The 12,266-nt window shown below is 36.9% G+C and overlaps 1 long non-coding RNA gene across 1 annotated transcript; it reads right to left on the reverse strand.

Annotated features, from left to right (window-relative positions):
- Positions 1-7,711: 7,711 nt before the first annotated feature.
- LOC113689215 (uncharacterized) lies at positions 7,712-7,964 on the reverse strand. The gene is made up of 2 exons (XR_011814771.1): positions 7,884-7,964; positions 7,712-7,789 (listed from the first exon to the last, which is right to left on the reverse strand). It is a non-coding gene; the product is annotated as an uncharacterized lncRNA (long non-coding RNA).
- Between the last annotated feature and the right edge of the window lie 4,302 nt (positions 7,965-12,266).

A 12,266-nucleotide genomic window follows, 5' to 3' on the forward strand; every position in this document is an offset into this window, starting at 1 on the left:
GCCACACCCTCGACCTGTTTATCATACCACTATTAGCCACCCTCGACCCCGACCAAATTACCCAAACACACCCACAACACCATTCCATATTTCTCCACATAACTTTCAAACTAGACCTCGTGCTCCTTATAATCCAAGACCAGTTTCACCAGCCAACCAGAACTACAATTATCAACAAACCAATGACGGCTAAAACCCAACCCCATACAGAACTTTCATCAATCTAGGTCGGCCCATTGATCAATTGTATGAACAGCTCAAAGCCGCAGGGAAAATTGGTACAATACTTTCTAAAGTCTATCCTAGAGGATTTCCCCTTGGTTATGATCCTCAATCCTTTTGTGCTTATCATTCTGGAGCTCCTGGTCATTCTACTGCCAAATGTTGGGCACTTAAGTATAAAATTCAAGACATGATTGAGATCGGAGACATAATTTTAAGAAGAAGAGAGGAACAAGGACCGAGTGTTAGCAAGAACCCTCTTCCTATCGTGGACGAGGAGATCGAGGAACCTACTCAATATATTATAGATCAAGCTGAGGTAATAGAGGTCATTGGAGAGTCATTCATACTGAAAGAAGAAACCTCTGAGGTCTAGAAAAATACGAATCCTTTTATTTTAGATGTGATACCTTTTGAGTGTGAGCCTTTAGAGCTTGCGGTACTCGAATTGACTGAATAAGCGCTGTTCTTAACCTACAAGAAGTCCCATGAAATTATAGTGAGTCTCTTTTATTGGTTAGAAGAGAAGAAATGCCAAAGAAGGAGGTGGCCGCCGTCACCAGATATGGAAGAATTGTGAGTGAACCTGCAGTTAACGAGCCATCTAATGCTAAGGAAAATGCCGCGCCAACAAGACAAGCTGTGACTGAAGAAGAGGCATTTAATTTCCTTGGGATATTGAAAAAAAGCGAGTATAAAGTGATCGAGCAATTGGATGAAATGCCCGCTCAAATTTCTATACTGAATTTGCTCTTGACTTCGGAACTTCATAGAAAAACTTTACTCAAGGTGTTAACTGAGACTCAAGTGCCTAAGAACATTCCAGTTGACAAATTCACTCATGTGATCAAACATGTCTGGGCTTCAAATCGGATTTCTTTTTCTGATGAGCATTTAACTTCTGAGGGGATTGGACATAATAGGGCGTTGTATATCTCAGTCCGTTGTAATGGGAATTTATTCCCGAGAGTTTTGATAAACAACGGATCTGCATTGAATATCTGTCCCCAAAATATTTTGGTTAAATTGGGATTTCAAGAAGCTAAACTTCGGTCGTCTGCAACTGTGGTAAAGGGATTTGATGGCGTAAAAAGAGAATCGATGGGAGAAATGGCATTAGTATTGGAAATAGGACCTGCCCAATTCCAAGTCATGTGCCAAGTCATGGATTTCTCAAGGGTTTATAATATTCTGTTTGGACGACCCTGGATTCATACTTCGGGTGCTATACCATCTTCGCTCCATCAAATATTGAGGTTTGTAGTGAATGACCAATTAATCACCGTGTTTGCAGAAGATGATTGTATTATGATCGTCAATCCCGGATCAAAAGAGGAAAGTGATGGAAAAGCTTTGGTTTACCCTCACCATGTGACTAATATCGTTTCAGTAGGTTGGGTATCTAAGGAGAAGTCAGTGGGTGGGAATGAATTTGCTAGAAGCCAGCGTTATGATGGCAAAAGAAATGATTTGAGGAGGATACGAGATAGGTAAGGGTCTCGGGCATAACTTATAGGGTATTCTAGAACCAATAAAGTTTTAAGGAAAGAAGGACACCTTTGGACTAGGGTTTCAACCTACCGCCAGGGACAAAAAAGAAATGTTGGATCATAAGAGAGCAAAAAAGGAAGGAAAGTAAATTGTCAGGAGTATCCCACTATTGCACTACACTTTTTGTGACGCCCCTACTTCTCCTAAGGGCGAACCCAAGGGTATCCGCGGGACGCTTGCCCAACTCTCGCCAAGACTTGAGACAATTCCAAATCAAACCTAGTCTAATACTAACAATGAAAGTTAGAATAAAGGTACGAAGTCATTTCCATACATAAATATCCAGTCTTACGTCACAATTTCAAATTTACAATCACTTTTCCCCAAAATATACAACGTCCAAAAGTGTCTAGTCGATTACAATTAAAACACTAATACAAAAGTGTCTCGAGTTGGCATATGCTTAACTCCTTCCAATCGGGTTCCTGTTAAGGAAAACAAACTAATAGGATGAGCCAATACTCAGTGAGGCCAAGAACCACACATGCAAACCCATAATCCAAATAGCAACAACAATTACATTGTAAGTAAAGCTATCAAGTTCAAATAATTCACACTTCGAACAGGAAAAATAAACAGAAACAATTCAAGGATACAGTATGTGACGGCCCCACCTCCCCCTAAGGCGAACCAGAGGGTTCGGCGGGCCGCCTGCCCAACTCTCGCCGGGACTCAGTCGATCACTACAATCCTCAAATGAATTACAATATAAATCTCAAATATACATCACATGGTCCACAAACATACATCCAAGTCTCTAATAATTACATGCCACAAATGCAGCGGAAACTGATTCCAATCGTGGAATGTATACTTACATCCATATCAATTTCAAATATTTATACAAGACCAACTCGTACATAAAATAGATCCAAACTTAAACTGTACACGATATAAGCCATCCAGTCACGTGAATAAGCACAACAAGCCCTTCCTTCGCCTTGAGCCCTGTGGGGGGAAAATAAAACATTTTTGGGGTGAGCTAAAAGCCCAGTGAGTAACCAGTAAAATCAGTAATCAAATAGTTTTCACAAAAATTCATTTCATTGATGTCATGGTTCAGAAATCAGATGTACGTATTTTTGCTCTCGTGAGCCAGTGAAATCATTGTAATGTTTTAGAAGTTCAATAAGTAACCGGGGGTAAAAATGTAATTTTGTTACAGGTCAACATTTGCACAGTGAGAGTAAAACAAAAGCAGAAAATGACACCACATGGTAATTCCACAAAGCTCAATGAGCTAAAATCTCAATAAGGTTCCGAACATGAAATTTCATAACAAAGCCAACACATTAACCATCAATAATCAATAATTCAAGAAACAATTACAATGGAAAGCGATAGTAACATATTCATTAAAAGGATACCGCTCACATGGAGCTATTCATTTGTTCGTTCCCCTGACATTTCCCCTTATTCCTCCAATTATTTGAAAATTTCATTTTTATAAATAAACCCTCGTTCATCTTTTTATTCGTTCATCCCCTTTTTCGGACGTTGACCGGACTCCACCCATCCGGACGTAGCCGGACTACAAGGTAATACTCGAGTATACCAAATTCACCCAAGGTCACCATATCGCCCGACCGAGTCCGCTTCTGGCTCGAGTCGATCGGTAACGAAGGGCAGTGGCCAGTTCAGCCAAAAGGCTTACATCATGCGCAACTAGCATTTAATCATTAATCATTGAAAATTCATATTTATTTAGGTCGAGTGCGATAAAGTACACACTCGCCTAGAAAACTCGTTTTAACAATCATCGAAAGTACTTAACACATTTTCAACTAATAATGACAAGCCAATAAGTCAAGAATTACAGCAACCAAGGGACACTCATATGCAAGTACGCATGATATGCAAGAAAACAGTTCAAAAGTAACTTTTGGAAACAGTTTAAAAGTAAATAATGCAGGAAACGGTTCATAAAGAACTTCAGAAATAGTTTGAGGTCACTCACCTCAATGGCTCAGAAATCATCCATCATGTATCATTGCCTTGCTCAAACCCAAGTCTTAGATCACAAACTCAATGCAAACAAATCCTTTAAAAGTTCGGACAGCACTTCCCCTACATTTGCTAACTTTTCCAGCCATCATGGCTTCATTATTTCCTCAGCCAGTCCCAAAGGTACACACACAACAACAAGTTCATCCATAGCCATTCAGCAAGCTCCAAGTAATACTAGTGCAAGTCAAGCTAGGGGGAAAAAAATCCGGAAATGAAACTTAAGCTCAAAACCAGAAAAACAGTTTTGACGTCATTTTGCGGTAATGGTACCAAAGGCGTTATGATTGTCGGAAGAAGGTGCAAGACCCACCGTTTCGAAGATAAGAGATAGGTCTACAACAATGTAGAAGGCCACTCAGTCCAAATCCTAGCACAACTAGGTCAAATGTGCCAAATACTCAACCGGAAACACCAAAAACAGGTTTACAAATCACATAATGCTGTAATTACTATAACTCAGTCTATACAGGTCCAAATGCCGAAATTCCAAAGGCATATGGTAGCTAAGACATCCAGATACATTTCATCAGAAGACACCAACACCTAAATCCAAAGCAATTCCAGTCAAAATGGCCAATTACAAGTGCCGTTTTCGCATTCTGATCAACCCAGAACAGCAACAGTTAAATCGGCATATCTCACTCTACACTAATCCAAATGACCTGAAATTTTACAGGCACTTCAAACTCATCAATACCTACAACTTTCATGTTTTGAGCAAAGTCCAATTCGGCCTCTAACATGGTGCAACAAATTCGGGCAGAATGAAGAACTACAAAACCTAATTTTCTGAAATTTCTTCCAAAACAGAAATTGATTGCACTTAATCACTTTTTCCACCTCCTAGAGTCATTAAACATCATTTCCAATCATCATACATGACCACCCAATCATATCTCAATGAAAACAAAAAAATCCCCAAAAATAATAAAACTTCACCAATTCAACCAAACTCAAGAAATAATCCATGAAATTGCATCTTATAACACCACTAATCATGAATTGAACATCATTAGAGGAAGGAGAGGTGTTCATCCACCACTTACCTTAGCAAAACAAGAGGGAGAGCTACTTGTCACCTTAAGCTTCCAAACAACTTCACCAAACAACTCACTATCACTAAAAGAAGAGGTTTTATGGAGTAGAAACTAGATCAAGCAAGTATTTTGGAGGATTTGAGCTAGATAATTGCCAAACTTTGAAGAGGTTTTTTCTTCCTTCTTTGCTAGAGAGAGAATCAGCCAAGAGGTTGAAGACAAGAATGAATTTTGTGTGATTTTTAAGATATTTAAGCAATTGGTCAAAAAGTCAAGAAAATGAATAGTAAGTCATAAGCTATTTCCAATACAATGGTGACACTTGTCACCTCCATAAATGCAATCTTATCTTTTCTTTTTCCTCTCACATCAATGAATTCACATCCTCTACTTATCCCTTAACACCCGATAAATTTTACACAGTATCCGGAATTTAACCTAATTGGCCGAACTTTTCCGAACTTTTCGCACTTGTGGGTCCCACGTCCGTTATATTTTCTTAATTTTCTAAAAACTCTCCAATACTAGGAAAATCATTTTAAAACTATTTTTGCTCATAAACTTTATCTGGGGAATTTTTCTAATCAAGAAAATGTAGGAAAACGGGCGATTAAAAAAATAAACCCTAGAAAATTACAAAATTTCCGGGTTCTCAAACTCATTTTTTTTTCGGGGCGTCACACAGTAGCTCTCAGGAGCTAAATTCCACGTAGTCGTGTCTAAGTCTTGATCACATCTCATGTTGACACTCCGTCAACCACATAAGTAGCAAGTCCATAGATACACCACTTTTCTTCGAATCCCGTCACCTTTAACCCCCTTACTAGGGCTCGCTCATCAAAATTTTGATAATACTCGAGTATATCATGGCAATACTGCGTGAGTAATGCCAAGCAAGATCTCTCCAATAGATCATGCTCTACGAATATCTCATGGTTTGCTAAGCTTATCGACCAAACCCATGCTGGCTCGATTCGCAAAGTTAACCAACGAGTTTGGGCGTCCCCCTGAATACGAATACGAATACCAATATGAATATAAGTCGATGAGCAATGCTCGAATCGACGATTCCAAATACGAATCACATATACGAACCACAAATACGGATCACATCCACATTACTATGTACAAGCCACACTACTACAAAAATACCCTTTTATGACATTTAAAAGCGTCATTATAGCTCGATGTAATGACGTTTCATCTATAATGACGCTCTGCTAAAAACGTCGTCCATTCTAACGTCACTATATGTTTATGACAGTTGAACGAGTCATAATTTATAATTCTGTTGACATTTATAAACTTCATTATTTATTGTTTTAATGACACTTTTAAATGATAAGAAATACTACACAGGAGTTAAGGTTATATGAATCTAAAGTGATACTCTTAACTGTCATATATTGGATCTATCTTGACACTTCTATTATGTAAGTACAATAAAATATTATGCGACATTTGCAGTATAAGTAGACTGAAATATTGTGACACTTTATGGTGTAATTAGATTAGGTTGTTCTGACACTTGTTAACGTGAAATTTTGTGAATATTATGAACCGTAAAAATCGAAGTGGTGACACTTTTAAGTGTCAATACATCATATTGCATTAGCCCTGTGTACCATCCGGATTTTTATACCCAAAAGTAGAAATCACATTTCATCCTGCCTGCACAATGTAGATTCTAATTTTTGGAATAATAAAGTTATTAGTACCACCTTATAAAAGAAAACCAAAGTGATTTACATTTTCATAGGCTGATAGTGCAATACAATCAGCCAAACTAGTGCAAAAGTACATCATCCAAGCAACTTACATGGCTGCTATATATATCAACGAATTACATGCCAATTAAGAGATTTTTCAACAGTAAGTCTTGCAGTAGCATTTCCAGTACATATCAAAAAAGCAATACTTCAACAAGAACTCAACAAAAAACGCCTTGTCAATGTCTTCAAAAAATAGCCAGTTGACCCAAGGATCCTTTAGTTTTCTTCAAGATTCACCTACAAGTGTCATAAACCAAGAAATAGGAGTTATAAATCACATCTACAGCTCTTCTTTTACAGTTTTAATGTTAGAAAATAAATAAAAACTAAGTTAAACAAATGATAAAGATAAGATAAAAAGATTACTAGGTTTATTGGCCAAGCAATAGCTACTCCAATTGCATCTCCAATCTTGCGAAAATTATGGTATGGCCTCATTAGCTCTTCATCATTCTCCACAGGCACATTCACATGGATTTCACACCAATGTGATCCCAAAGATGTGTCACCAACTTCAGCAGTTGGATCCAAATTTCTAACCACTCCAACAGCACAAATTTTGTTCGAATCAACCGTGCTTCTTATTGTAACTTTATCCCCAACCTTGAAAACAAATTTTATAAAGCATATAACCAGATATAAGAGAGCACATCTTGAACAGATATTCAATACATAGTACCACAAGAACCAACCCAAAATGACAGCCACAACAAGTACTAAAACCAAAGTGCAGTCCATTACAATCAATAATGATATTCAAAACAAGAATCTCAACAATTAAATAACATATAGCAATTATGAACTTGCTCATGAAAATCATTTGCGAACGCAGCATCTAAAAAAAGTCATAATTGAGCTATTTATTACCTTTATCGACCGAAGAATAGCATTTGTAGAATGTGAAGTAGATCTTTGCTGAGATGGTGAATTTTGTCCTTGTGATCCTCCTTGTTGAATTGATTCTAGTTGCTGGAGTCTTCGCTCCATTTTTGACATCGCAGCTCTTTGTTCCATAACCAAGCGAAAACATGTTGAACGACTTGGTATATCACCCCACAAATCAGATTGTGTAACTCCTAAACCATATGTACGAACTCTTCCACTCCTTTCTTCACCCATTACTTTTGCAAACACGTCATTCCTACCCACACTATCTTCTTCTCCTTCTGGAAGTTGATTTTTTAAGCTTTCCATCTCCTCCTAAAATTAACAATTCAAAGTTACTATATTCTCGTTCTTATTGTAACAGAAAAAGCTTGTTTATGAATGAAGTGAATAAGCAGCAATAACATACCATTTTTTCCCCAGCTTCATAACTAGATGGCACTCCATTAGAATTAGTGTATCATATGGTGAACATATCTGCTCTAGAGAGAGAATGCCCAACCTCTCTTTCCTACATATAATAGTACATCCAAAGAATATATCAGAATAAAAAATTAGATGTTGTTACCAATTTATATGTTATACCTTATCTACTCGAACTTGAGCGAATGGCTTTTTCCCTGTACTATGATTCATCTTTTTCTTCTCTCGGTGCTCCTTGTTTGTTGCAGATATTCTCTACATATTTAAACATAACACATAATAGTTAAGTATAGGCAAACAGAAAACAAGATCACGACTATGACAATATTTCATACCTTTGACTCTTCGGAAAGCCAGTTAGTTAAGATATTTCTCCATTGCTGTGGAAGAACTCGTTTTGGTCTTTTAAGCACCTGACTTTCAATTGCCTCATTTGGATTGAAATAAGTTTTCTTGAGAGCATGCTTCTAGCTCTCCATTTCTTTCCTACTGATTGCTTAACTAGTTCTTCTACGCCAACAGGAAGATCAAATTTTTCCTGTAATATTGGATACTTAATTAAAAGAGAACAAGCATTCAACTAATGTAGTACATTCAAGAAATGGATACCTTTACTACATCTATCATGTCATTCTTTAAAGACTTGGGAACCTTACGCCAACTATCAATGTCAATTGGTGCATATTTTCCAATTCTTGCCAATGCTCCCAAAAATTCATTGAATTTGCTTCTATTTGTACCAACTGGCTGACCAAATGTATTGAATTTCACTTTAATTCGCTTGTCAGTACCATGTCTACCCCAAATGTGTCTCATATAAGTTGGTCCCTATGTTTTCTTAGGTTGCTCATCATCAGAACCACCACCTGCAAGTATAATAGACAATTATGACATATATCTTATGAAGTAGAAACTATTGTTATAGATATATTTAAATGAAATATTAAGTAATTAGTAATGAATAACGTACCAGTGGCTTCCTCATTTTCCAAATTTTCAGGATCTTCATCACGCAATCGAAAGCTCCTTTCTCCTCGATAACTTTTTCCTCCTCTTGTTCTCGCCATATTTGTACAACTACAATTTTAAATTGTAAATTGAAAGTGTACAGCTAACAGCATATTACCATGAAATAAACAATTTGCCATGAAAAATTTAAGAATGTAGATACACCACAATTCAATACATAAAAAGCAACTGAATTTACTGGACATTAAAGCAAAACCAACAGATAACATTCATTTAATTTATATAAAATAATAAAAGATCATCCATTGGAACTTGATGCCACTCTAGTAGTATCAACTATTTCTCCTATGACACCTTCTCGAATCCAATTAATGTCATCAAATAACACTTTGATGACTACTTGAAGGCTGACTTTGCAAGTACATTTCAACGTCTATGGGATCCATCTTTAGATCATCTCGTGGTACAGTTGGAATAACAACATTCCAACCCTTATCCAAAGGATCCTCTACGTAAAATACTTGCTTCACTTGGAATGCAAGAACGAAGGGTTCATGGTGGCGCTTCACATTTATAAAATTCACAAGTGTAAACCCATCATCATCTTGTTTCAATCGTTTTCCCTTAGAGACCCAATCACAGTCAAACAAAACCACTCTTCAACCTCCACCTTAGCCCAATTCCAGAATATCATTTAAGATACCATAATAGGCCAAGTCACTTGAAACCGGATTCATATCCTTGGTGCTTGCGAAACTTGATGTTATTGCAGTAACAATCACCCCACTATTCTGATTTTTTCTTTTGCTCTCCAAATCTTTTGTATGAAATCTAAAACCATTCACAATGTATCTCTCATACTTCAAACCCACAACATTTGGACCCTTGGCCAATAATCTCAAGTCTTTTGAGATAACTTCATTCTCGGGTAGGAAATCATCCACCTATGCAAAATAAAAAAGTAAATTAATAAAATAATAATACAAATTTTTATTTGTAAAAATACAATGATACTTTGTATATTAACTCACATGACTGTCAAACCAATTTGCAAATGTCTCGCTATGAATCCGCTCCTTTTCATGTCTTGAGCTATGCGAATACTGCTCTTCAACCAATTTACGATGTTCTTCACCAATTATAAAAGTCAATCAAGATAGTTGTCTATATACATTATCCATTATTAAAGATGATTAATTTTATAAAACAAGTATAGAGTACAATTACTTACTTGATATATGGATCCATGGCTTCACAATTGAATATCACATATTGATGTGCCTTTTTTATGGTTTCATCATCCATTACAACAGAATTTCCTTTTCCTAATGGCCGACCTTGCATAGAAAAAATCTCAAGTCCTTCAGTTGAACTTTCACCTCCATCTTCATTTCTACTTGGTTGATTGAACTTAGTTATCACTTCATCAGATAAGTAGAGAGAGCAAAATGTCAAGCACTCATCAACTAGGTACCCCTCTGCAATTGAACCTTCAGGCCGACTTCTATTTCGGACATAATTTTTCAAAGTGCATAGGTACCTAAGATAATCACAAAAGTAGTAAGTGATTAATAATAATACTCACATAGCAATAAAATAGAAATTATAAAGTTATAAAAATTACCTTTCAATTGGATACATCCAACGATAATGTACTGGACCAGCTATCCTTGCTTCGGTTGCCAAATGACTGGTCAAATGCACCATTATAACAAAAAAAGATGGTGGAAACACGCGCTCTAACTAGCATAGTACAATAGCAATTTCTTTTTCCATACGAAGCAGTTCCCAAGGACAAAGAGCTTTACAACATAAATCTCTAAAGTATTTGGACAGCTTTATCAACGGAGACCGCACCGATTTTGGAAGAAGTTTTCTATAACATAGTGGTAACAGTTGCTGCAATAATATATGATTGTCATGACTCTTAAGTCCGGTTAGTTTGGGAGGTTTCAAATGCACGGACTTTGAAATTGTGGCTGAATAACCATCCGGTACTTTAACCTTTTTCAGAATTTTACAGAATAACTCTTTCTCCTTCTTATCCAAATAGAAACATGTTGGAGGCAAGTATGCTCTCCCAAACTCATCTGTAATAGGATGAAGACCTGCTCGTATGCCCATTTCTTCCAAATCACGCCGTACACCAAGGTTATCATACTTGCCATCCACATTCAATAATGTTCTAACTATAGTCTCACATACGTTTTTTTCAATATGCATGACATCAAGACAATGACGTAACAAATTGTTCTTCCAATATGGCAAGTCAAAAAAAATGCTTTGTTTCTTCCAATTAAAGGGCAATTCAGGGTTATCATTGACTGTCTTCCCAAATTTGATTCTATAAGACCTCAACTCCTCCAAGATCATATCTCCTGTCAAGCGAGGTGGTGCAACTCCATGTTCTTCCTTTCCATCAAAGTGACGTTTATCTTTTCGATATGGATGCTCCTTTTCCAGAAATTGCCAATGACCCATGTAACATTGTTTTGAACCATGTCTTAAATGGTGTTAAACGGTGTGCTTATGACATACTGGACATGCTAAATAACCTTTAGTACTCCAACCAGATAAATTAGCATAACCAGGAAAATCACTAATGGTCCAAAGTAAAGCAGCATGCATCTGAAAATTTTCCTTTGATGATGCATCATAAGTGGACACACCTACATCCCACAATTCCTTTCCTTCAACTCAGCTATAAGAGGCTGAAGGTAAATATCAATGTTATTCCCAGGTGCATATGGCCCAGGAATGAGTAGTGACAACATAAAGTATTGCTGTTTCATGCACATCCATGGTGGCAAATTATAAGGCATCAGTACTACTGGCCATGTACTATGGTTCACATTCATATTTTTAAATGGATTAAATCCATCAGAAGCTAAACCCAATCTGACATTACGAGGATCTTTCGCGAATTCAGGATTTTGGTAATCAAATAATTGCCAAACTGGAGTATCTGCAAGATGTCTCATGCGACCATTCTTAGCACGGCCCTCGACATGCCATTTCATGAAAGATGCTGTTTTAGATGACATGAACAGACACTGCAATCTGGGTTTAAGCGGAAAGTGCCACAAAACCTTATGGGCAACTTTTCTTTTTTCAGCAGTAGGATCATCCTTTGTTCCTTCCCACCGTAGATGTTTACAAGTGTCACATTTTATCTTTGATTCATCTTTTCCCCAATACAATGTGCAATCATTAGGACAGGCATCATATTTTTCATATCCAAGTCCTAATTCTTTCATTATCTTTTTTGCCTCATAAAAAGAATTGGGTAGATTTACACCTTCTGGGAGTGCTTGCCTCAACAAATCAATAAGTATATTAAATACAGAATCGGGTATTTTGCTGAGACATTTAATATGTAACAAGCGGACCAGAAAAGATA

Source organism: Coffea arabica, chromosome 5c (genome assembly GCF_036785885.1).
Source record: "Coffea arabica cultivar ET-39 chromosome 5c, Coffea Arabica ET-39 HiFi, whole genome shotgun sequence".
In the NCBI taxonomy this organism is placed as follows: Eukaryota; Viridiplantae; Streptophyta; class Magnoliopsida; order Gentianales; family Rubiaceae; genus Coffea; species Coffea arabica.